Source organism: Tinamus guttatus, unplaced genomic scaffold (genome assembly GCF_059628265.1).
Source record: "Tinamus guttatus ecotype Peru unplaced genomic scaffold, ASM5962826v1 Tinamus_guttatus_pri_ptg000639l, whole genome shotgun sequence".
In the NCBI taxonomy this organism is placed as follows: domain Eukaryota; kingdom Metazoa; phylum Chordata; class Aves; order Tinamiformes; family Tinamidae; genus Tinamus; species Tinamus guttatus.
In genome coordinates, this window is record NW_028289173.1 from 2617732 (window position 1) to 2641493 (window position 23762).

Below are 23762 nucleotides of genomic sequence, written 5' to 3' on the forward strand. Positions count from 1 at the left end.
GGGCCAATTCAGCTATTCTCACAACTGTTTTGCAACCTAGAAGAAGTGGATTATTGATGACAATTCTGCTGACAAGATATTGCTGGCAGGAAAAAACATGCCACAATGTTATGCTTTCCAGCTAGGCCCCATAGACAGCAATGCTCTGTACTTTGTCACACATACAAGGTCATAGAATCGCAGAATGGTTAAGGTTGGAAGGGACCTCCTGGGATCATCTAGACCAACCTCCCTGCTCAACCAAGGTCACCTAGAGCACGTGACACAGGGTGGCATCCAGGCGGGTTTGGAAGATCTCCAGAGAAGGAGACTCCACAACCTCTCTGGGCAGCCTGTGCCAGGGCTCTGTCAGCCTCACAGGTCCCACTGACTTCTCGGATCCCATTGCTAAGTAAGAGTAAAAAAGCTGATGGAGCATCTCTGCTCTTTTCTTATCTTCGTTATTGAAGAATAAATAAATAAATAAATAAATAAATAAATAAATAAATAAATAAAATTGTTAGTAGTCTAATAAAGTTGAAGTTGAGTTCAGTGAGTTTGCAGATGGCAAAAAAACATGTTTATGTGCATACTGTTACAAATGCCATATGCTGCACATGAGAAATTCCCACATACATGACACCTTCACATACAGGTAGCTCAATACTTTGACCTTCATCTTTCCTGCTGGATTTTTACTCTTCTCTGCATATAGACCCTCAGACAGTTATAACATGTAGCAAAAGCCTTTCATTTTTCATTCTCAAGGTAAGACAGCAGGAGCAAGGAAGGCTGAACAAAAGTAACTGTTGTCAAAATGAAGCTTCCTTTTTTATTATTTTTAGTAGAAAAACTATCAATCAACCACATCAGTTAAATATCGCTACCATCTGATCAGACTCACAACAGACTCAAAGTGCTGGAGAAGTTTTCAGAGATGACCTAGTCTATCCCACTGCTCTCAGGCTCACTCATACCTATGGGACACACTAGATCATCTCTGAAAATTTCTTAAGTTTCACACAACTCCAAAATTTAGTCATATAGTATATAAGCGATAAGGAAAGGGAAGCAGGAGAGCCCTAGCAGAACCAGAGGCTTAATAATTTTATTCTGAGATTGGATGGTTGGGAAAAAAAAATAGAAAGATGCGAGAGACCACCATCTTCTGTTTGAGACATTTTTCATTACAAAACCACCACAGTTTTTAGTGCTGCTACTTCTCTAACCCACTACTTGGAAAAGAAAAATGGCCTTTCTGTGGGGAGGAAAAAAATCTCCACTAGAGAAATGTCTGAAATTCTGACATTCCGACTGACCTCTTCAGATATTATCTTGAGGGATTGGGGGCAGTGCATAGGGAGGCTAATAAAGCAAAAATTTTAACATGCATACCCACAAAGTTCTGTTAAAAAGCAAAAGCCTATGGACAAAGATTTATTTTATACAAATAATAAGTCTCACAAAAAAAAAAAAAGTTTATTTTAAATCAGTCAAATTCCTATTTTATTCATTTACAAGCAATAACCCAATAGAGAAGGTAATGGTACTGGAAGAAAATATAGAGACGTAAGCTACAAGTTCTCTCCCATAAAGCTGATGGGTAAGAGAACAAGGTGGAAAGTGAAATAAAAGGACAATGCTCCCATTACTCCCCCTCACCCCCAAAGACGAAAAAAAAAAGGCCTCTTTTTCTTCCTCCCAAATTAAAACCCCTTCAGCCAACAAAATTATCTGGATTAAATCCACTCTGAACTCTGCCCCATGCGATCATGCAAGGGAGCAAAGAGAGGTTTGGCTCACACTAGCCTTTGGATGAGCATTAAGACACGTAGCTTTAGGCAGCAGCATGCAGCTGTCCTACCATTCACTGCCGCACAAAAAGAAGAGGGGACTGGACTTTGAGAATAAATAAGTAAGCATAAGTTTATACTCAGATGAGATCCCTTAGATGAACACATTTTTGCCAGCACCACAGAATCAGTATTCTCATAGTTGCTAAAGATGCTGGTTCCCTCACCGTTTTATGGGACAGAAAAGACTACACCAGCCCACCCCACCTGCTCACACTCACTACAGGAGGATACGGACAGGCAAATACTGGAAGACTAGGAGTCCCCGCAGGCCATCCTTTCAAAGACAATGAAGATAAGAAAAGGATAATTATACATGTATTGTTCCCACAAAGCTCACTAGAAGAGCTTCTGATCCTATATTTATCACTATTGTCATATAGGTGAACGTCCCTGTTGAGATATTTTGTTGTCCATAATGTCCCTAGACTCAGAATCACAGAATGCCTAAGGTTGGAAGGGACCTCTAGAGATCATCTAGACCAACCCCCTGGATCCAGCATGGACATCTAGGGCACGTGGCACAGGGTGGCATCCAGGCAGGTTTTGAAGATCTGCAGAGAAGGAGACTCCACAACCTCTCTGGGCAGCCTGTGCCAGGGCTCTGCCAACCTCACAGGAAAGATGTTCTTCCTCATATGGGGATTAAACTTCCTATGTTTCAGCTTACACCCGTTACCCCTCGTCCTGTCATCGGCCACCACGGAGAAGAGTCTGGCCCCATCCTCCCTACAATCACCCTGCAGGTACTTGAACATGTTAATCAAATCTCCTCTCAGCCTTCTTTTCTCCAGACTAATCAGGCTCAGCTCACTTAGTCATTCCTCATATGAGAAATGCTCCAGTCCCTTCATCAGCTTTGTGGCTCTCTGCTGGACCCTCTCTAGAAGTTCAATGTCCTTCTTGTACTGGGGAGCCCAGAACTGCACACAAGAGCATATCCTGAACAGTTGGTTACTCTAGGATCAAGACAGCATCCAAGCCCATGGGACATCAAGCCCATCTCCCCTGTAAGCGAAGCCAAGGTGTCTTCCTAGAAACTGTTGTCCCAGAGATCCCCCTTCCCACAGATTTTCATGCAACTTGGGAGGACTTGGTGCTGAGGTGTCATTCAAGGGGTCCAGAGGCTTCACTTACCAAGGAAAACACTAAAAGCAGAATTAGCTCTTCCATGCAGATACACTGAATTAACATTTCCCATTGACAAACAGTCCAGTCTAATACAACTCTAAAGTATCAAGTAGGATTTCTCATCTTTGTTTAGCTTGTCTCTGAAGCTACAAAGTAGCCAACCATGCTCACAAATATTTGTGGAGATAACACATTACTGTATGCATTTCTAAGCCCATTTAAAATTAGCCTTTGTCTTCACATAGCTATGCATAGCACCACTATGCATGCGTTTCCTCTTATTTTGCTTGAATCTTTCTTCTCATAGAACTGCTATAAGAAAAAAAAAAAAAAAGGCTTTGCCTCTAAATTACACAAATCATTTTCTAAGCCAGCACCAATGTATTTTCCTCCTTTTTCCCCCTATGAGTTTAGCCTTTATCAGATAAAGAGGACTCTCTGAAAAGAGTTCTACCTTGTAGCCTGAGTGATTAATCATCTTAATAACAGAGCAGGCTGGAAGAAGTCAAAGAATGCACTGCATGAAAGAAAATACTATGTTTTACTGTTTTCATCATTATGGAAATAAAAAAAAAAAGAAAAAAAAAGGAGGAGAAAAGGCTTAAAAGTAGTGATGAACTGTGAACACTATCTTCAGAGCTTTGCCCAGCTGGAAAAACATATTGAACAATAAGCACACTCCTTAAGTAGAAAAATGAGTAACTAATAGCAAGTCAGTTTGTGCATCAATTTCTCAAAAAGCTCTTATTATGCAAGGACACGTATTTTGACCCAGTATACATTTGTGAGATACTGCCTGAACTGATAGTGAATATTAAAAAGCTTTTCTGAAAAACCAAAGCAACCAAGAAACCCACATAGCAACTGAATGTATTACAGTTGCACTACACAAGCTAACTGGGATAAGCTGTTCTCTAAGAGGCTATTCAGAGAAGACCATCAAGTTCTTAATAGCTGACATGGACCATTGAGTAGTCAAAGCATCTATGTTCTGCAGTGTAAAAACTGCTTACCTGGGACAGATCTATTTGGCTACACAGATTCATTGATAGGGACAGAATTATAGACATGACAGCATCACTATGGAAATCAGAGGGTAAAGAGAGAGACTAAACGAGGCTAAAAGATTACTGCTGCAACTGATGGACTGTTAAGGCCTGGAAAGTATATTATTTTTCCCACTCCTGATATCTTAGCATTTACTATCATTCCACTGCTAATTACCTAATTAAAAAAAGCTGTGTGAGCTTAACAGCACATCTACTTCTTGTGGAGAGCTGAGAAGACTCAAGATTAAGAGCACATCATCTCTTGCTGCCTTTGGAACAATGACAGAAACACGTGAGCAAAAGAAATAAAATATGCTTTATTAGGACATCAGCAAATTGTCCAACATAACCCTGGCTGGCAAACAGGCCACTGGGAAATCACCCCCAGCCTTGGAACACCAAGCGATGACACAACCACAGTGAAATGCAAATTTTACAGCCCTAGTATCAGATGGGAGAAGGTAAGACTTCACAAGGGAACATCTGTTATTTTAGATGTTACATGACATGATCCACAATGTCAGCACATAGATGCTTATCAATTGAAAGTTTTTACTTGGCAGGTGGCCAACAGGCATCAGAAAAGTTACAGGATCACTTGATTTACTCATAAACTGGCAAGGCTGCTCATCAGAGGCCAGGAATCTAGGAAGCGAGATCAGTGCTGGCAGCAAAACTTGCTCCACTGCTTGGACTTCAAATACAGCATTTGGTAACTCAAGAACTAGACATGATAATATCATGCAGAGGCAGCAGCTTTGGTTTTAATATATTTGTCCTACCTGTAAGTGGTTTTAAAAGCTGGATGACTCTGTTCAGCTGCAGCTCATCTTCCTAAAAATAAAAAAAAATAAAATAAAAAAAAACACAACACACAAACAGATCCCAGGTTTCCTTTTCAGTAGAGCAGTCATTTATTATTTCTGGAGTGCAGAGACTGCAACAAAGTTCCCTCATCTGGTGAAAAAAAAATCATCCAACTCTTCTAATTTCTTCTGAGAATACTGGTCTTAGCATTCACTGAACTAAGCAATCCCTTAGGATAGTTATATGTGTTCTTCTATTTAGCCAAACTTACAAAAGCATACTCATTTTTATCACCCTGTTGCTCCCTTCTGTTTCTAATTCTTCTCTTACCTTGTCTGTAACACTCTTAAAACACACAGTCAGCACTACCCACAGAGTTACTCCAACAAAACCACAGTAGTGGGACAGCTATTGATCCTGTCTTTACAATTTTTAAATTGTGCTTGAGAACTGAAAAAAACGATTTTACTTTGATTGCTCTATAGTCAATAGTACGTCCTGTACTTCACAGGCTAAAAGACTAATACAATTTCTCACAAAATGTTCTTAAATGTTGTGAAATTGTTCACTGTGTACTCAAAAGAGTCCCTAATTTGAGTATGCATTTGAATAAAGATCAATTCACACTCAATCGCTGTGCTTTCAGCTTCATACAGACTGAGGTCAACATATTATTTTTATTCTTGTCAACTTAGAGCTTTAAAGAAAATTCTTACAACAATTTTGATTTAACTATGGCCATCAACAGCATTCTTAACAAGCTCAGATTCTGAAAGACTGAGATGTCTGAGGCCCTCACAGTACTACCTCGTATTTTTGAAATGTATTGTAGAAACTGAGTCTTTACAACAAAGACTTCCAAGCAAAGCCTCTAGAAGCCACATTAAAAATCTGTAGCTTATCAGTGAAGAGTGTTTTCTACAGTGATTTTTCACAGTATCTCTAAGGAACACATCAGTCCTCAGGAAACATTCACACAACTGTAGTCTGTAACTCCTTAGATTTGGAAATCTCCAATTTACAGAGCAATCAAGCTGCAGCATGCTGCAGTTCCAAACAGATCTAGCTGCAGGTGCCCTTGGAAATCTTCAAAGCACTGGAAAGACTTGATTCATCATGGTAGTTAGATTCATCATATACGGTAGAGGTGATTTAAAGTAACGGCATATTCAACAGTTAAGCAGAATACCTGCAAATTTACTTTCCAACTCAATCTTGAGTACTACAGGAGCTACATATTCCTCTGCATTCTATATCAGAAATTACCATGTTACAAACTGCAACACAGCAAAATATCAAATGAGACAAACCATTCGTCTCACAGGCCAAAGGCCTTGTCTCAGAAGACCTAGGCCTCAAAATTTGTTTCTTGATTTTAAAGTCACCACAGTTTATTTTTACTAACTGCACCATCTACTGGCAGAACCTTACAGTTGTTTTCAACAGATTCCTCAATACATGTACATTTTGATACTTCAGTGGTTCTCAATCATCTAACAACCCTTCAAGGATTACAGACAATTTTGCAAAGGTCATCAAAACACACTAAGAAAAGCAAATCTACATTTAGATTGAAATTAGCTATTAGCGTGCCTTCATCTCAATTGGAAAAGGGTACCCAAATCAAAGAAAGCCAAACCTACTATCCTAGCTCAGTGACTACAACAGTTAGTAGTAGCTGGCCCTCACAAAAGGAAAATAAAACAAATAAGCAGGATCTGAAATCCACTTAAATGTTTCCACACATTGGAACATTATCCTGGGCAGACAGAGGGAACAAGCAGAAAAGGGAAGCTAAAACAGGATGACAATAACTAAGCTTTGAACAGAGTTAAGAACCACAAGAGACAATATATCTGTATGGTTGGCATGGTAACTGGGATAGCCAAGAAAAGTATTAGCACTCCTACTTGTACTACTTCATGCATTTAAAGCTCATGATTCGTACTCATGACAAACAGGCAGTGTGGAAAAGGCAAATAAGAGTTGCCTGTACCATCTAGTCTACAAAACAATCAACATATACACTCTTTGCAACAGTAATATCAGTGACTAATCAAGGGCCATGATAGCAGTAATGGATCACTGATAAGATTTCCCCACACAACACAATCCTTCAGCTTTTATAAAAGTTTAGAATAAGGGGTCTGTTTTAATCTGTACAGCAACAGAAATACCAAAGATAAAAAACTCATCCATAGAAGCTGTTATTTTGCATAGTAAGTTTCTTAATTCTTTCAGGTCATTTACACCATTTCCATGTCCTTGCCTTTATTTTAGTGGGCTCAAAATCTCCCCTTGCTCCTCTCTGCAGCATCTATGCTGTTCTTCACCAGAAAAAAAAACAACACTGAGCCAGTTTCTCTCCTGTTTTCTGACACACCACAAGATGCCATCACTTCTGCTTGGAAGGGGCATTTGTTTGCTTCAGAAACTTAACATGAAGTCTCACAAAATAAAAACTCAATAGATACTTTTCTAGTAGTGAAATTGAAAGTATTTGTGCATTTGTTTTTCACATAAAAAGGATTTTCTAAGGTCAAGACTGCTAAAGACATGACTCAAATTGAGTGCCATAAGGAGTACTAATTCCTTGGATATTAGAAACATACTGACACACATGGTAATATTCAATGCCTTTGGTAGTCCTCCCTAACTCCCTAGTTATTAGGAGCACCTCTGGACAGCACAATTTAACACAAAATGATTTTACCAATTACACCAGCTCCTTTCTTACATGTAAACTGAGGGACCTAGAAACATGTTTGACCTGTCAGTTGAGACACATGCCATGACTGTGTAAGTATTAGAGCAAGCCTGCTTATTTTCTTCACGCTAAAAAGCCAAAATATAGCCATCATATAAATAAGAAAGGAAAAGCCACCCCAGGTTATGTGTAAGAGCTTAAATTCAGACAACTTTGCACCTCGTTCTACAGTTTTGGTGTTTATAAATAAAACACAAGACTAAAATTGCTGAGTCTAATTCTAAAAGGCAACATCTACGTTCCTCAGGAACTACATTGCCAATGGAGCCTTTTTACCTCAGAAAAAGTGGACTAATATTCCTCCTACATACATCAATAGCTACTAAATTACTATGAGATCTACTCCAGCCCACATGAGAATCTATTTGTATCCTATCCACAGCTTTGGCAGTACATCAGTTACCCTGACAGTCTTCCCAAATTACCATAAAAATATACCTCGATTCAAAGATGAAATAACACTTTCATTAGCTTAAAATAGCATTAGATAAGCAAACTTGGCAGCAACACGAGACTACTTTGCTATCCTAATCTGTTCTATAGAAAACACATCTTCCCTTCAACCTCTACCACCCTCTTAGGCTGTAGCAGTAACACCAGGGAAACAAAGCACTCAGCAATTGCAACAGCCTGTGGCAGCTCAGTGTGTCAGTCACAGTAACTATTTGCTCCAAATGGCTTTTATCCAAATATAGCCACCTGCAAACATTCGTTGTCCATTTGTTAGATGATGGCAAAGTGGTGAACTTTTGTTCTGCACGATTTTTAGAAGGCTGATAATTACAGACAGAACCATAGATACAGCCTATAGCCTACTTACTCCATAAGAGCAACCTCCTGACCTGTAATGAGACAGGAATTAATTTCAGAAATTACTGCCTTATGAATTCAAAAAGCTCCAGGGGAGAGGAAAAGGAGGGACCACACATCTCAATATTCATTTCTTTCCATAAGAGCTTATTTCTGACAGTACTTGGACTTTGCTTTGAAAGATTCAGTGCAAGCGATTTATTCGGCCACTATGTGTGCCTGCCCCTCTCCCCGATTTGTACAGCCCTTATTTCTCCACCTGCAAAATTTAAAGTTACCTTAAGTGTTTAACCTGGACCAAAGTGACCAAGCATACCTCCATGAAGTGGCACAAAATGCCTCAATGATGGCACTCAGAACTCCTCTCTCTAATTGCTGCTTGCTATTTACACTTTCCAAATTTTCTGACTTTTTTATTATTCTGATCAGAGATGGTTCTATTCTGGTCAAACCCCTGCAGTTCCTAGTACCTTGAAATGTTTTTATTCTAATAATGCATAACAAACCTTGAGAACAGAATAGCACTCTCAGTCACTGAAGATTTGGAAAACATTTCCTCAAAGCAAAGTCATGAGCACAAGCAATCTGGGAGACTTGTAGATTTCTTAAAATGGGTAATAACAAAATTGCTTATGGGAAACAATTTTTGCACCCAAGGAAGAATTATAAAAAAAAGTCAAGGGCTGCTTTGGCATAGTAACCATGATACTGGAATTTAAAATCCAAGGAGCAAGGCAAACAGCAGAAATACAATGCCAGACATAAGAACAACAAACTTCAGCCTGTTCAGGGAGTTCTTTGGCATGACAGCTTCTGGGAAACTTCCCTGAATGGCAAAGGGGCCCAGGAGAGCTGGCTCATTTCCATTAACAGCCTCCTCTGAGCCCAAGAATAGCCCAGAAGGCAACTGCTGAAGACAACCAGCACGGATGATCTTGGTGCTCCTGACTGAGCTACAACACAAAAGGAAGTTCGCAAGTAGGAAGCGGGGACAGACTGCATGGGAGAGTACCAAGACATTGCCCACACACCAAGGAAAGACTCAGGAAAGCCAAAACTCAGCTGGAGTTTCACATGAAGGGCAACACAGATTTCAGTACAGCAACAACCAAAGGAAGACTGATAGAAGCACCTCGCTCAGTACAGCAGAAGGCCTAGCAACAACTAACATGGGAAAGGCTGAGGTACTCAGAACCCTTTTTTACCTTAGTTTGCACTGGCAAGACATTTCCTGAAGCTTTCCAGGTACACATAAGACCATTGGACTAGACAGGAAGCATCTAGAGGTGCTAAAGGAGCTGCCCAATGTCATTGCCAGGCAGCTCTCTACCATCTTTGAAAGATTGTGATAGTCTGTGGAGGTTCCTCTTGCCTAGAGAAACCCCAGTGCTGCATCCATCATCATGAAGGACAAGAGGGAAGTCTCTGGAAAGTCTGCAGTCTCTGGGAAGTCTGTGAAATAAATCCTCTAGAAGCCATTTCAAAACACATGATGGACCAGGTAACTAAGAGAAGCCACAAAAGAATTAGCAAGAGCAAGTCACACCTGACCAACATCTTTGCCTTCTGTGAGAGGGGGACTGGCACTGTGAACAAGGAAAGAGAATTGCATGTTATACCCCTTAGTTTTATCTAGGCCTTTGAGAAAGGGCAGTTAAATATCAGGAAAAGTTGCCCAGAGAGATTGTGGAACCTCCACCCTTGGAGGTGTTCAAACATCAGCTAGACAAGGCAATGAGCAATCTGATCTATTTAAATGTTTTGAGCAGTGAAGGAAGAGATTACCCGCTTGAAACTCCCTTACAACCAAAATTAAAGAACTACACATATGACACATGATTCTTTCTATGAAGGATTTTTAAACCAGAAGAAATCCCGCTGGGACTTGGTGAAAATGGCAAAAATGTTTACAGTTAAACTAGTTGAAAAGTCAGATAAAACTCACTTCAGCATAATGTTCTATTATATTTTTTGTCATCTGCATTCAGCACTAATTTGTATACACATTTATATAGGAGAGAAAAGGGTATCCAGTAGATAAGGGTCCGTTGTTTTTGTAATGACTTCACAGAAAACTCAGCATTATTTAGCACCTACTACACACAGAGGTCCTGTTGCCCTGCTAGAGTTTCAAAACAAGCCGATAGTATAATTATAAAAAAACCACCTCCATACAAAGAGCTTCCAAAATAGGTAATCAAATTTAATAGAGTCCCTACTCATATTCAGAGCTATCCATATATTACTAACCATCCTCTTCAGTTAGGTAAACACTCCAGCAGAAAAGCACTTTCCAGTGGGACTGTTATAGTAACAACTGCTTCAGTTTTCACTGTGCACAAATTTCCAACAGTCACAGCCAATACATGTTTTCAGCAATAACCAGCCAAGAGCCTTCAGCTCAAATATCTCTGAAGAAAAAATCTCCTGTGCCCTGTTAAGCGATTTTACAATAGAAACAGAATTACTCACAAGAAGTGCACTCACTGTCACTTCCAGCAGGTATAGTCTTATGTCTCACCCTCCCATCCCCAGTGCCAGCTTGCTGTCTGGCACCTTAGCCTATTTGAAACACAAGGGAATAAAGCTGCATTCACTTCAGTTATGAACCACATATGTTATAAATGTTTAGACAATGTTTATTGTCTAAAACAGAAGCTCCCTAAAACCAGTCTGAAACAGCAGTTAATTTTAACAGTCTCTCAAAAATGGACATTACAGGCTGAGGAGCTGTATTTAGCAGAGTGGTTTGAATACTTAAGTATTCTGTCTCGCAGGAAGTAACTGTCCTGTCTAAGCAGCTCAGAAGCTTAAAATACCCTGGATCTGCATCTGTGCAGGGAACCTAAGAAAAGAAAACTTCTGGAATCTTGCTACTACTTGTGAATGATAAAGTGTCAAGTTGTCCTAAAAACAGTCCACACCTCTGAGTGTTGCAATGTACTCCCAAAACCAGACACAGGCTTGGGAAGACCATCTACTGACCAGCATCAGCCACGGGTAACAGGCACTGCCCTAGCAGCTGGCACAGAAGTCACTGAACTCCCAGAGGGACCCTAGGAAATTCGCAGAGGTGCAACCCAGAGCTGCAACCACAATAGTCACAAGAGCTCTGCTCCTGCATTCTGGTTTGGACGGATCTGATCAGTTTGCAGATTAGCTTGCAGAGAAAGGAAAAGTAGGGTAGAGCAGCAGTGGATGCAGGTATTTTTCTACACTAGAAAAAAAAAAAACCAAAACCTTTTAGAACTCCAAACATTTCAGAAGCTACCTAAAAAACAAGAGAGTTCCATTCGCACAACAAGCTTTCAAACAAATCCCCAAATTATTAATATTGGGGAAATCCACTTATGCTCATTCTTGTTTCATTATTCAGAATTTTCTACACTGCACAAAATAAAAATCTCTTCAGCAGAACAAAGCCCTTGTTTTTGCTCTGCAGTTCTTGCTACACTAGGGTTAGTTTGCTGAGCAATGCAAGTGCAGCACCTGAGGATACTCAATATAGCATATTCTTTACTTCAGAGTGACGCTCATTTAAGCCTTTCAATAAAATAAAAATAAATTTTTAAAAAAGAGTTATTTAAACAGAAGAAACGCAGTTAGGCATTAATGCCTCCCATCAAGAAAGCAGAGTTTTACAGTCAAGGAAAAATGATTGCATAAGGAAAGATTAGCTTTGTATACTTGCAGTGCCTTCTGCATTATAGATCTGAAATATAGATACCTCATTTGAATTCATCTGACAAGGCACGAGAATAGCAAGACACACAGAAGAACAGAACAACCCATAAGCTAAGAACTGTCATCTGTTGACAAAACGGATAATAGCTGCTCTGCGGGATAACACATTAGCACATTAGCAGATCATCTTCCATCCCAAGGATCCTACTATCTACACGCAAATTATGACCCATAGATCTATATTAAACTATGCACACCACTATGCGTGCACACACACACAAACCTTTCACTAAAATGGAACCACAGAAAGGGACCAGCAATAGAGCAGTTGCTTAACAGTACAATTCCCCGCATATGGAATTCCCTAATTTTCTTCAAGAGCTGCCAGATTCAGTCTGAATTCACTCAACAGTATATGAACCTTGTTGCTCAAATGGATTTCAGTAAGTCGGAAAAGAACCTGCTCAGCTATAGTAATGTGCAAGCAACAGCGCAATGATTTTTTGCCAGGATTTGAGCAAGAGATTTGCCAGGTCACCCCTAAATCATAGAATCATGGAATCCTTAAGGTTGGAAGGGACCTTTAGAGATCATCTAGTCCAGTCCCCCTGCACACGCAGGGTCACCTAAAGCACGTGGCACAGGACTGCATCCAAGTGGGTTTTGAAGATCTCCAGAGAAGGAGACTCCACAACCTCTCTGGGCTGCCAGTTCCCGGGCTCTGTAACCCTCACTGTTAAGAATTTTTTCCTTAAGTTCCTGTGGAACTTTTGATGCTTCAAAAATCTTGGCAAAAAGATTATCTTCACCAATCAGCCACACTGATATGCATTATATTCAATAACATTCCGTTCGTTCATTCCAGGTTTACATTTGCATCACACAGATGTGACAGATGTGCTCCTTCCCCAGCTCAACCTGACTGACAAGTAGCCCTATTCAGGTGTGAACTACCACAGTATCGGATCCTGGTAGTTGCCTCCCTGATTTATTCCCCCACTTGGGCATTAACCATCAATAACAGTCCTGATGGCCCTATCTTGATGGGGAGATAAGGCTAACTGTGTGTACACCAGCCAACAGTCATTTCTGAATTGAAAGAATGACTATCAGTCAGTCATCTTATCCCATAAATATGGGAACAGCCCGAGAGCCCATTGAGCTCTCCTTGCGTCACGGCAGGCTGCACGCCATGATCTCCCCTTGAGCAGGGATACGCCTCGAGGTTAAGAGATCCTTCCCACTACAGATTCGTGGTAAGTGACCATAGCACACTCTCTTTCTGAACTTGTAAACTTTACTTTGTAACTGTGCGCAAATTCCTTACCCATAAACCGTTGACCAGGTCTGGGACTAGGACTGGATCCAGCCACAACCAGACTCCTCTCAGAGGAGTTTGGAAAGAAAGGGGGTCCAATGTGAACCCCGTGACTCAACGGGAGGCTGTCCTTGATAATTCTGTGCATTACCTTGACCCTCCATGCAGTAAAATAATAAGTGACCTTGCCATAGAATCTCACGAAACCATTATCATTATCAACAAAATCTATTCCTATTTCTTTCCCACGAGTGAAGTGCATTGTGTCACTCCCCTCGTTCTGTGACAACAGATCAAAATAAGGAGGAGCCTTTTCACAAAATAGCAACACTCTCCCATATCTTAGGGTAATCTCTATATCTTAATTAGCTACATCTTAGCTGTAGATGATTATGGAGTTCAGGAAAAGCATGTATTTAGAGTATTAATTCAGCTCTAAAGATCTACTTTACCCTTAGCTGTCTTGTAGGTGGTCAAGCATTGGGTTATTTTTCCCCAGGAGATTAGATACTTTGTTACATCACAAAAGCAGAGGTTTAACAGTCCAAAATCCCCCATATAGCTTTGAATATGTCAGATACATTCAAGTTTTATAACACGAAAAAAAAATTATCCCCTAAATTATTTAATATAGTATTTAAAAGCTTGTGAGTGTATTTGGCCATCTGAAAACTGAATTCATCAAATACTGAAAAGAGAGTCAATAAACAGGCCACTGAACAAGAAATGCTTCCCTAAAAGCCCAGAGACCTACTGGTATTTCCATTTTGAAACCCAGATTACAAGAAGCATAATAAAACACCAAGCTCTCCTCTAAGCAAACCCACAAGGCATTAAGATCTGCCACTGCAACTGGAGGAAAGAATATGATTTGAATGGTATCTTACATCCCAGGGCTCTGATAAAGTTTTCAGTTTTCTATAATACAAACAGAGTGATTGGTAACATGTATCTTGTGCGGTGCAGATAATCCAAGATCTGTTGTCAGACCTCTGTTTTGAGCAGTCAGAATAATCTGAAACTAGCAGCTGAACTGTCCTCTGTAGTCAGTTAAATTCAGTTACATTTTTCCTTCTCTCAGCAGGCTAACATGGAGCAAAATATTTCAGCCTTTAACAAAAACCTTAAGAAAGGTATAGCTGGCAAAAGCAGACCTCTATTTCTACAAAATCAGTATATACATTGTACTCAAATCCAAGATCAGAGTGTAGAGAAGTCCCAATCTATGAAGATATGATAATACACAGAATAGATAATACGTAAAAGTTGGCATAAAAGCAGGCTTTTTTTTCCACCCATTCAAATAAGCAAAAACACTTAGTGAGATCATAAACAAGAAAAAAAAGCTTATTTCTGAGCCTTAAAAAAATGTGCATCTCAAATACAAACAAGATACTCTTGTAAACTGCTGAACACATACATTATGGATAAAAGCAAGAGGGCAACACTAAGCTGTTACTAAACTGTACTAAGCTGTAACACGAGCTCTCTAACCATCATAGCAAGGGGATCATACAAAGTGTGCCCCAAACAGCAAGGCTAACCAAGGAAAAATAACACCTTTTACTGCCTCTATAGGATGAGAGTAATTCATTACTACACATCAAGAGAGCTTGACAAAAATCTCACTGGAGTAGCTGGCTGATTCTCCTTTTATAGTGTAAAAGAGAAAGAAAGCTGAACAGCTGAGATGATCTCTAGTTGAGCTGAGCCCAACTCAGCTCAGTCTGTTTGGACTGACAAGTTTTTTTTTTTGTTTGTTTGTTTTTTTTTTTAAAGAGTAATAAACTGTGTTCAGCAAAGCAGATTCTGAGGTCACAGAACAAGTGACAGATACAACTAACACCTAGAAATTCCTGAGATCAGGGACCCTGCACTTCCTAACAGTTCTTTAAAGTTAACCTTATCCTTCTAATATCCTTCATCAGCAAGGTTAATACGAAGCATGCCTTCCTTGCTAGCCAAGGAATAAAGGAGCACACAAAATAAGTGTTCAATGAGTATGTCAGTGGCACCACTGGTACTTTGGCCAAAGGAAGAGACGTGCCAATTCTATTGGAAATACAATTTCTTTAAGCACATTATTTTTTTTTAAAGGACATAAATCTTACAACTGAGATGCAATGAATTTTGTCCATGTGCACACAAGCATAAAACAGAACCTTTATGTCTTTTTTTTTTCCAAATGGCAGACCTACTTTCAGAAGACAATGCTGTTTTTGCTGTTGTATCCTGAGTATGAGAGAAGACAGGGAAATACGTATTTTGTCTGATGCAAGGCTAAATACAATGCGACATTTACGGCTCTGTCAGAATTTAATAGTGCTCAAGGGAGCCTTTCATTTTAGCACCTACTATTGATTTTGAAAGACTGACGGGATGGAATGATTCAACATACTGATCATGCCTATGCGCCTTCGAACGGGAAGATTTTTCCAAGACAGGATGAACATCTTTGCGTTAGCCCAAGTTCAAGGTACTTCTGTATCTCAGCAGTGATACGGGTCACTGCTCCCTTATACAAAAGTTAATGAATATCCTATGTGCATAACACATGCCATTAAACCTTGGTCGATATACCAGAGCACAGACATTCTGAACTCAGCCAGTACACTGGGACTATAAACCTAAAATTTAAACCTAAAAGCGTTAAACACAGTCTTAAATAGCTCAGCATCTGAGGTTTTCACAGTCTTTATTTGTTTTCACTGCCCTTCGGAGAGCAGAGAAGGTGAGGAAAGAATTTCATAGGAAGTTTTTCCGAGAGGAGCTGACTCAGTTTTCATGATTTAGGCCAGCAGCAATACTTCCTCTCTGTATGCTCCCCTATTCTAAAAACTCACCCTCCAGCCCTAAAAGAAAGCCTTCCACAAGCAGTTAACTTACTTGCCTTAGACTATGCTATTTCATAGTGCTGTCCTCACATAAAGCAAAACATCATGAAACCACTCGTAGAAATAAAATAGACATTTGTTTTTTGCACCTTTCATTTTGCAACCCTTCTGCTTCACTGGGATACTGCAATGGGGCATGCTCTGAAATAACTTAGAAACCAAAGCTGAAATGTCACTTTGTCCCCTGGCAATGACAAGTGCAGTGGCAGGAGAGGCCAACCATGTGTTGACATTGTATCCAGGTCATAGATCTACATGTGTTACTTTCTAGACTAACTATTGATATTCAGTCAAAATGAAACTGGAAAGAATGACACTTATTTAAGAGAAACAAAATTAAAATTTGAGTGCCATTCATTTAAGGAAAATGGAAAAAAATCCAAGTATTAAGACTATTCCTTGGCTTTTACTTCTGGGCATGTGATTTTCGCACAATACTAAGTTGAACTTCCTATCAATATACCTGTTATGTACATTTTGTGGAAGCAGATAGTTATTACAATCTTACTGGTATTTCTAAGGAAAATTGATTAAGAGCTTATAAGATTTAAAGTTTTATTATATACTGACACTGGAGAAATGTTCCTAAGTTTGCAAAACAGGGTTTAAATCCTGGCCTAACATGTAAAGATCTCGATTTCAAAAACCTACTCGTTACCTGAAGCCAGAAAATTTAAGCTAAAAATTCTTGAAGCTAAATTTCAGTCCAGAAAGGACTTGAGTCCATATTCCAAAAACTCATCTCCAACTACTAGACTTCAAAATAAAGATAACCTCTCATTTTTTCTGTCTTAATCACTATTTACTGAAATCACTACTCTCCACTGCTGACCACTACTACATATGAATTCCACTCGTATCAAGACTCACAAAAATAACTAACAGCACATAAGCACAGGAGAATGGCACAGAAAGGAGATACCAAAAGAATACACTAAATTTCACAAGCAGGGACTAAACTGAGAAGTGTAATATGTAATATCAAACCTTCATATTAAAAGGAAAAAAAAAAAGTGGTGCTGAAGAGCCTTCCTGACAGTGCAGTGATTAACTTGACCAAATTGGCAGCTACCAGTAAATGTGAAATCTCCATGTCCTTTCATTAGCTCCTAACTACCCAGTGAGCCCACAGAGCACAAGAACACTATCAAAGACAATCCTCCCTCATACCAGGTTGAGGAAGAGAACATGAATTTCTGAGAGACCATTGCAGTTTTAATTAAATGACATTCTTCCACTTTGTTAGCACACTGGTCCTCAAGTAATAGAAGCATGATCTAAGCTTCAAGATGTAGCAAAAATTCTTTATTGGAAACATAGATTGTATTTTAAATCAAGTGACAAGGGTGTTTTTTTTTCCCCCCCCCCCTTCTCATTTTTAAAGAGGAAATCTATTTTACAGATGGAGTTTTGCAAGGGATAAAAACTCATCCGGAAAGGATAAAAGATTTATGCAAGCCTTCAATCACCCCTAAAGTCAAATCCAGCTCTAATGCCTTTCCCACCATGTGGGTGGTCAGTGGAAGATGCACCATATAAGAAGAATACTGGTTTGGTCCACTTTAACATGTTCTACAGCCAGCACCATAAAATATAGGAAAATTCAATAAAGAATATGCAAACACAATTCTAGACCTCAAGCAGATTTAATTATTTTTCTCAGTTTTAAATGGGAGAAATGAGATTTTTACCCTGGTTGATTAGTTGCTTGGATTTTTAATAAGTCACCTGCCTCATCTATGAGCTCCCTACTGGGGAGCAGGTCTGGGCCTGCTGGCCAAGTGCCCTCTGAAAATTTCACCTTCAAAACCAGCACAGCAGGTCTTCTGTCATTCTTCCCCCCACCCATGATCTGAAATTCTTGTTGTCCTTTTCTCCTTCTAGGACAAAAAGAGCAGGGAGTGGTACCTAAAACCCAAAGCAGCAAATAAATCCTCCAAGATACTACAAAAAGAAGCACTTGCACAGTGATCCAGACAGAAGCACAAAGATCTGGAAGCATGGAGAATCCCCAGAAGTCTCTGTAATCCCTAAATTTCACACTTCACAGTAGAAGAAAGCTCCAGAAATAGATTTATCAGGTAAAAGCACATCAAAAAACTCCTGACAACTTTGGTGAGAACATTCACCATGGTTTTAATTCACACACAAAAAAGGAATAACTGTTTTTCTCAGCTTAAACTAAAATAAAAACACTGCATGAACCTATTTGTTAAGCTCAATGCATTACTTTGAAAATGAACATTGTTGTGAGTGGAATTATGTGGAGAAAAAAAAAAAAAAGCTCAGTTAACTAGAATTAGCATTAACAGCATTATAAGCAAAGAAGTGGTTACACCCTGAGTCACCTAATAATAGGGAAGCGAAGAAATCCCACTCATTGAGGGATGAAAAATAACCAGGGTCAAATCTGACCTAAATATTAGAGAAAAAAAAATATTACTGCAGTGCGCCTATATAGTACATAACCTGTACATCAAATTATAATCATCAAGTAGCAGGCATAGTGCTTAATTCTGCAACTCTTACTCAGTTTTTATCTTTACTTCCTCTAGTCAGTGCATATCTGTAATTTGATAAGACTATTGAATTGTTATTGAAGACAGACTATATCATTTTTTTTTAATAAAGCCACAGAGAAATAAATTATTATTGAAAAAAGGAGTGCTTTGAGATTTCTTTAACACAATTAAAGGCAAGAAAGATAATTGATGTTCTCAATGAAAGTAATCAAGTTTACCTCTCAGGGATGTTTTTAGCCACTGTTGTAAACATCTGAAAAACATACTGAAAATAAAAGTACAGTCAGCAACCCCCCAGAGACTTCCCAGCTAAAATCATAATTTTCTACACCACCTTCCTGATTACAAAAGAGGTAACTAACAGAAACAAAAGATAACAAAGAATGAAAAAATAAAAAAATGCCTGCTTGAGGACTGCAAACTTTGCATTTCAAATGATTCTTTCCACAACTAGTATAAAGGCAGAACAAAACATGAACAGTGGCATGCGCTTGACCTTCCCACTTCACTATCTATTTTATGATATACAGGTATATGGGCTTAGGCTCTGAAATCTAAGAGGAAGCTCCTTCCTGTAGCATCCATAACTTATTTGTGCAGTGTTCATTTATCACAATAGGAGCTACAAAGCTTCGCAGAAATTGGCAGACTCAGAAGGAAAAAGCATAAAAACCACAGAAGCATGAAAGGCATGAAAGAAAGGCTTTCTAAAACACTTGCATCATAAAAAGCAGGAAGGGACTTAGTGAAGAAGGAGAACAAACCTGAGAGGTATCCCCTGACACATGATACTGGCACTGAAAGCTGAACATGGCTACAAGAAGAAGAAAAGTTTGTGGTTTTTGCACCATCTCCAGCTAAATAGCAGAAGTACGTACAGGATGGGAAGGCTTTGTTAGAACAGGCTGCAGGTCTAGAATAACTGCAACTATAAAACTTTTAACAGAGAAGTTCTGTTTCCTCAGTGTCCCTAGATCCACGACATTTCTTCAAATAACAGATTTGGTTTGAAAGTCAATTACAGATTATGGTGGTATTTTGGATTATTTCGAGTGCCAAGCAAATTGAGAGGACAGATGGGCTGTATTCAGGTGGAACTGAATCTCTCTGCTGCGGCAGGCTGGTAAAGCTCTATCTGGGCTATCCTGCTATAATATTAAACACTACACACCAACTCAGGATCAGGCTGGTCTCTCCTGATTCCTTCCAACAAAGGACCCCCTTTTTGTTAATTAAAAGCAAAGGAATCAAACCTATGAACTAGTGACAGAGACGCCATATTTTACCTTAAAAAATAGCTCCTGGGAGACCATGCCACTGTTTAGTTACAGCGATACTCAAACAAGTAGAAACCATGCTCCAGAGAAAAATCATAAAATTGTCTGAAAAGCTCATTTGCCAAGGAAAATAAGAAATATATATCAATGGGTTTATTAATCCAGATTAGATATTATTTCAGTTTCAGAGAAGAAACACTGGAGTTGGCTTTTGCATCCTGCATTTATCCAGTTTAACATACTACAGATTCAAACTTCCTCATCTCAGAAGTGTTAGACTCTGATAGAGATTCTTTAACCCTCTCTTTTCTCATTAGATCTCAAGACCCTGAAAGTTTAATTGGGTTAATCTTCCTCTTATGAAAACCTACACCTACCAAAATATTACTTATATTATTAGAAAGATAATACACAACTAGTAGTCACAGCAACCTCCCCTCAACTCTTATGGAAAACATCGGAGGTTACTTACTGGGGCTACTTACAAAACTAAGGCAAACCTCCTAGAAAACCATCTGCATCTCTGACACCTTTGGCATACACAGCTGCCAGGACAGCAACAGTGCAGACTGATCTGACCATGTCGTAAAAGGCAAAGTCTCCTCGAGCACCAGTCTACTGCAGTAAGGCCAACATTCCTCATCCAGTTAGGACAGAATTTATCACAGACAGGAGAAAAGCAAAATACCATCTATGCCAGAGCCCCAGCCTCAGCACTGCTTCCCCCCCACCACAGAGGCCTTCGATCTTGGGGAGGCCAACCAGCAGCCTCCTGATAGACTCAGAAATTTATGTTTTGGTACTTCCATTACCAACCTAGCCACAAAATAATAAACAACAAGCCCCACATGATCCCTTAGGGCAGGCGGAAAATAAAATCAATACTTTTATGTGTGAAACTGTCATCATTTTCATGGAGAATCAGCTGCTGGTAGCCATCAGGTCCTTTAACACTGCTGATCAGCAAACAGTTCGTTGCCCAGCAGTAGCGCAGAGAACAGGCAGAGGTGATTTCTAAGACTTTCCAGCCCCATGGCTAAGCCCAAACACACAAAACGCTACACTTTTGGGTTTCTCTGCAATTAGTTAGCATTTATTCTTTTAATTAAATACAGTATTTTACAGTCAGACAGCGAGTTCTCAAAAAGAGAGCTTGTCCAGCTTTCCTAGGAAACCTTGACTTCCTTCTCTGAGCAGAAAACACAAATGCCGTGGTTTTTTTGTTTTTGTTTTTGTCTAGGAAGCAATCAGTGCTTACTCCTGATATTTCTTCCTTAATAGCAAGGCAAGTAGCATTTCTCACACAGATTTATTGTGGTGGCTTTCAGGTGTATCACAGAGCCTTGTTTATTATTCCTACACTGTATTAGGCTGTTTCCTATAACATCAGTTAAAAAATTATTGAAGCTATACATGTTATAAAGCATCTAGGCTACCAGATGCCATGCAATACCAGGTATTAAAGGCACCAAAAAAGCTGATCCTACTATTACAGGGATCAAACAGATGCAAAAGAACAGAAACCTGAGCCTTTACCTATTTTTGTTAAAAAATATTTTAAGTATACATAAACATTAGTTTTTAAGATCTTTGTGAAGTACCAGTATGTCTTGGGGTTATCTTTCCTCCTACAGGGTCCTTTTTCAACTGACTCCTCAACTATATGCTGAAATTTAGAATAGGACCTTCACTGAAACTCTGATAGGAAAGGGCCAGGCACAGCTGCATCAGGTTCACTTGCCCGATTCACTACTTGCGGACAACGTACATTTTTCTACCAATAAATATCTTCATATTGGAAAAACTCCATTTTGTTTTAGCTGAATAACTTTCTGCACATCACTTCCGTTGAAAGCAACGTTTCAAATTTGATTTTGCACTTTCGTGTACTTTACTTCCATATTTTATAATGGGAATTCAATGATAATTTAAAGGAAAACATCATCACAAAGTGATGTAGTGAGCTGACACAGGTCTGTATTGCAGGCTTAAATCAGATCTAATCCTATAACATGGATGCCCTCTACTTATCCCAGGAAAAGACACCAACCCACATAAAGCAAACAGTAACTTATTGTCACCTCTCAGGAATCATGTCAGGTAACTGCTATCCAGCAAATTCCAAGTAGATTCACTGCACAGACTGTTTGCAGCATTTCTGTCTACATTCAGGACACCTGGTATTAGCACATCACACACTTGGTACAACGTGATTTCCCAAGACAGGCTTGGTAATGTCTCATCATTAATGAGCTATGAGATCTTCGAAGAAAGTTCAGGGGATTTTTCCAGGTGGGAAAACACTAGTTCTTATTCAATAGCTGTCACTTTTCCTGCAGAGTTTCAGTGCTTCCATACATGCTAATGAGAATTCTCTCATGCTTAAAATTAATCACATGCATATTAATCATAACATATCTTTCTGGATTAGGTCAAAAACACAACTAAGCCAGCAACCCTACTATTTGATTTAACTCAATTAAAAGCAAGGCCTGTAGGAAAGAAGCAAGGAGTTCCTGACAAACTGCCTTCACTGACCCCATCACATTTTTACACTAATCTCTGATATTATTTGGATAAAGAATGAGACCATTTGACTCCACACATTTAAAATTCTGTCAGAAAGTTCAACTGGCTAAGACAGTTTTATTTCTAAAAAGTGGTGTTGGTGTCCGGCTCAGCATAAACCCATCATCTCTCACTCTAGAGAGATTTTTATTTCAGTGACAAGCAAAGAGGCTTTTACGTTGCAGCTAAGGTTTTGTGCTCTAGGCTGACATTCATGAGCTACTTCTAAATGGCCCATAAAAGATAAGTAAAAGCAGCATTTTTTTTCCCCTGAAATTTTATGTACACAAACCATAGAATTTAATTTTGAAACAAATATAAAAACAGTCCATTTCTCCAACAGAAAATAGGATAAATGCTCTGCAGGTCACCTTGCTCTAGGATGTTTGTAACACCAGAACACAGTTTCGCTGCTGAAAGAACACACACCTCCAGATACAGAAGAGAACAGTCACTGGCCGAGTCCCACACAAATAAGGCAGAGCTCAAATAAATGCTGGTGAATGACCTTAAAAAATGAAAAATGTCAAAAGACCATTGACCTGTCAAAAGACAGGATACTGACCAAATCATAATATCCTGTGCTTCCAAAAAAAGGATTGTGGGATGACTTTCTTTTCTGGTCCACCCAGACTTTTAAAGTGAAAACTCTGCTTTCCCAAGTTCACATACACTCAGCGAGCTCACGAAGCAAACAAAAACTGAGATACTTGATGGAACACAAGGAGCGAGAGACAAGGGGAGTGACCGGGGAATCCTGAAGATGAAATAAATGAAAAATAAAAAATTACTTTTAGAATGAATCAAGTGTTGAATTAGAATGGAACATTGAAATAGGTCCGCTCTTAGACTCTTTGTAAGAAAGGGGTCAGATGAGAAAAATACAGCAAATGATCTTGTTTAAAGCTGGCACTCTACTGCATGAACTGACTTGGATGCAACACCAGTGAGTATTGCCAAGGGAGCACTCAATTGCTTTTAATCACTGTCTTGTGAGAATTTTGGAACCATCTTATCCCGCCAAAGATTCATTATCACAGAGGGACTTCTGAAAGCTGAGCAGATGAGATGCTCAGGAAGAGAAGTAATGATTTGATGATTTT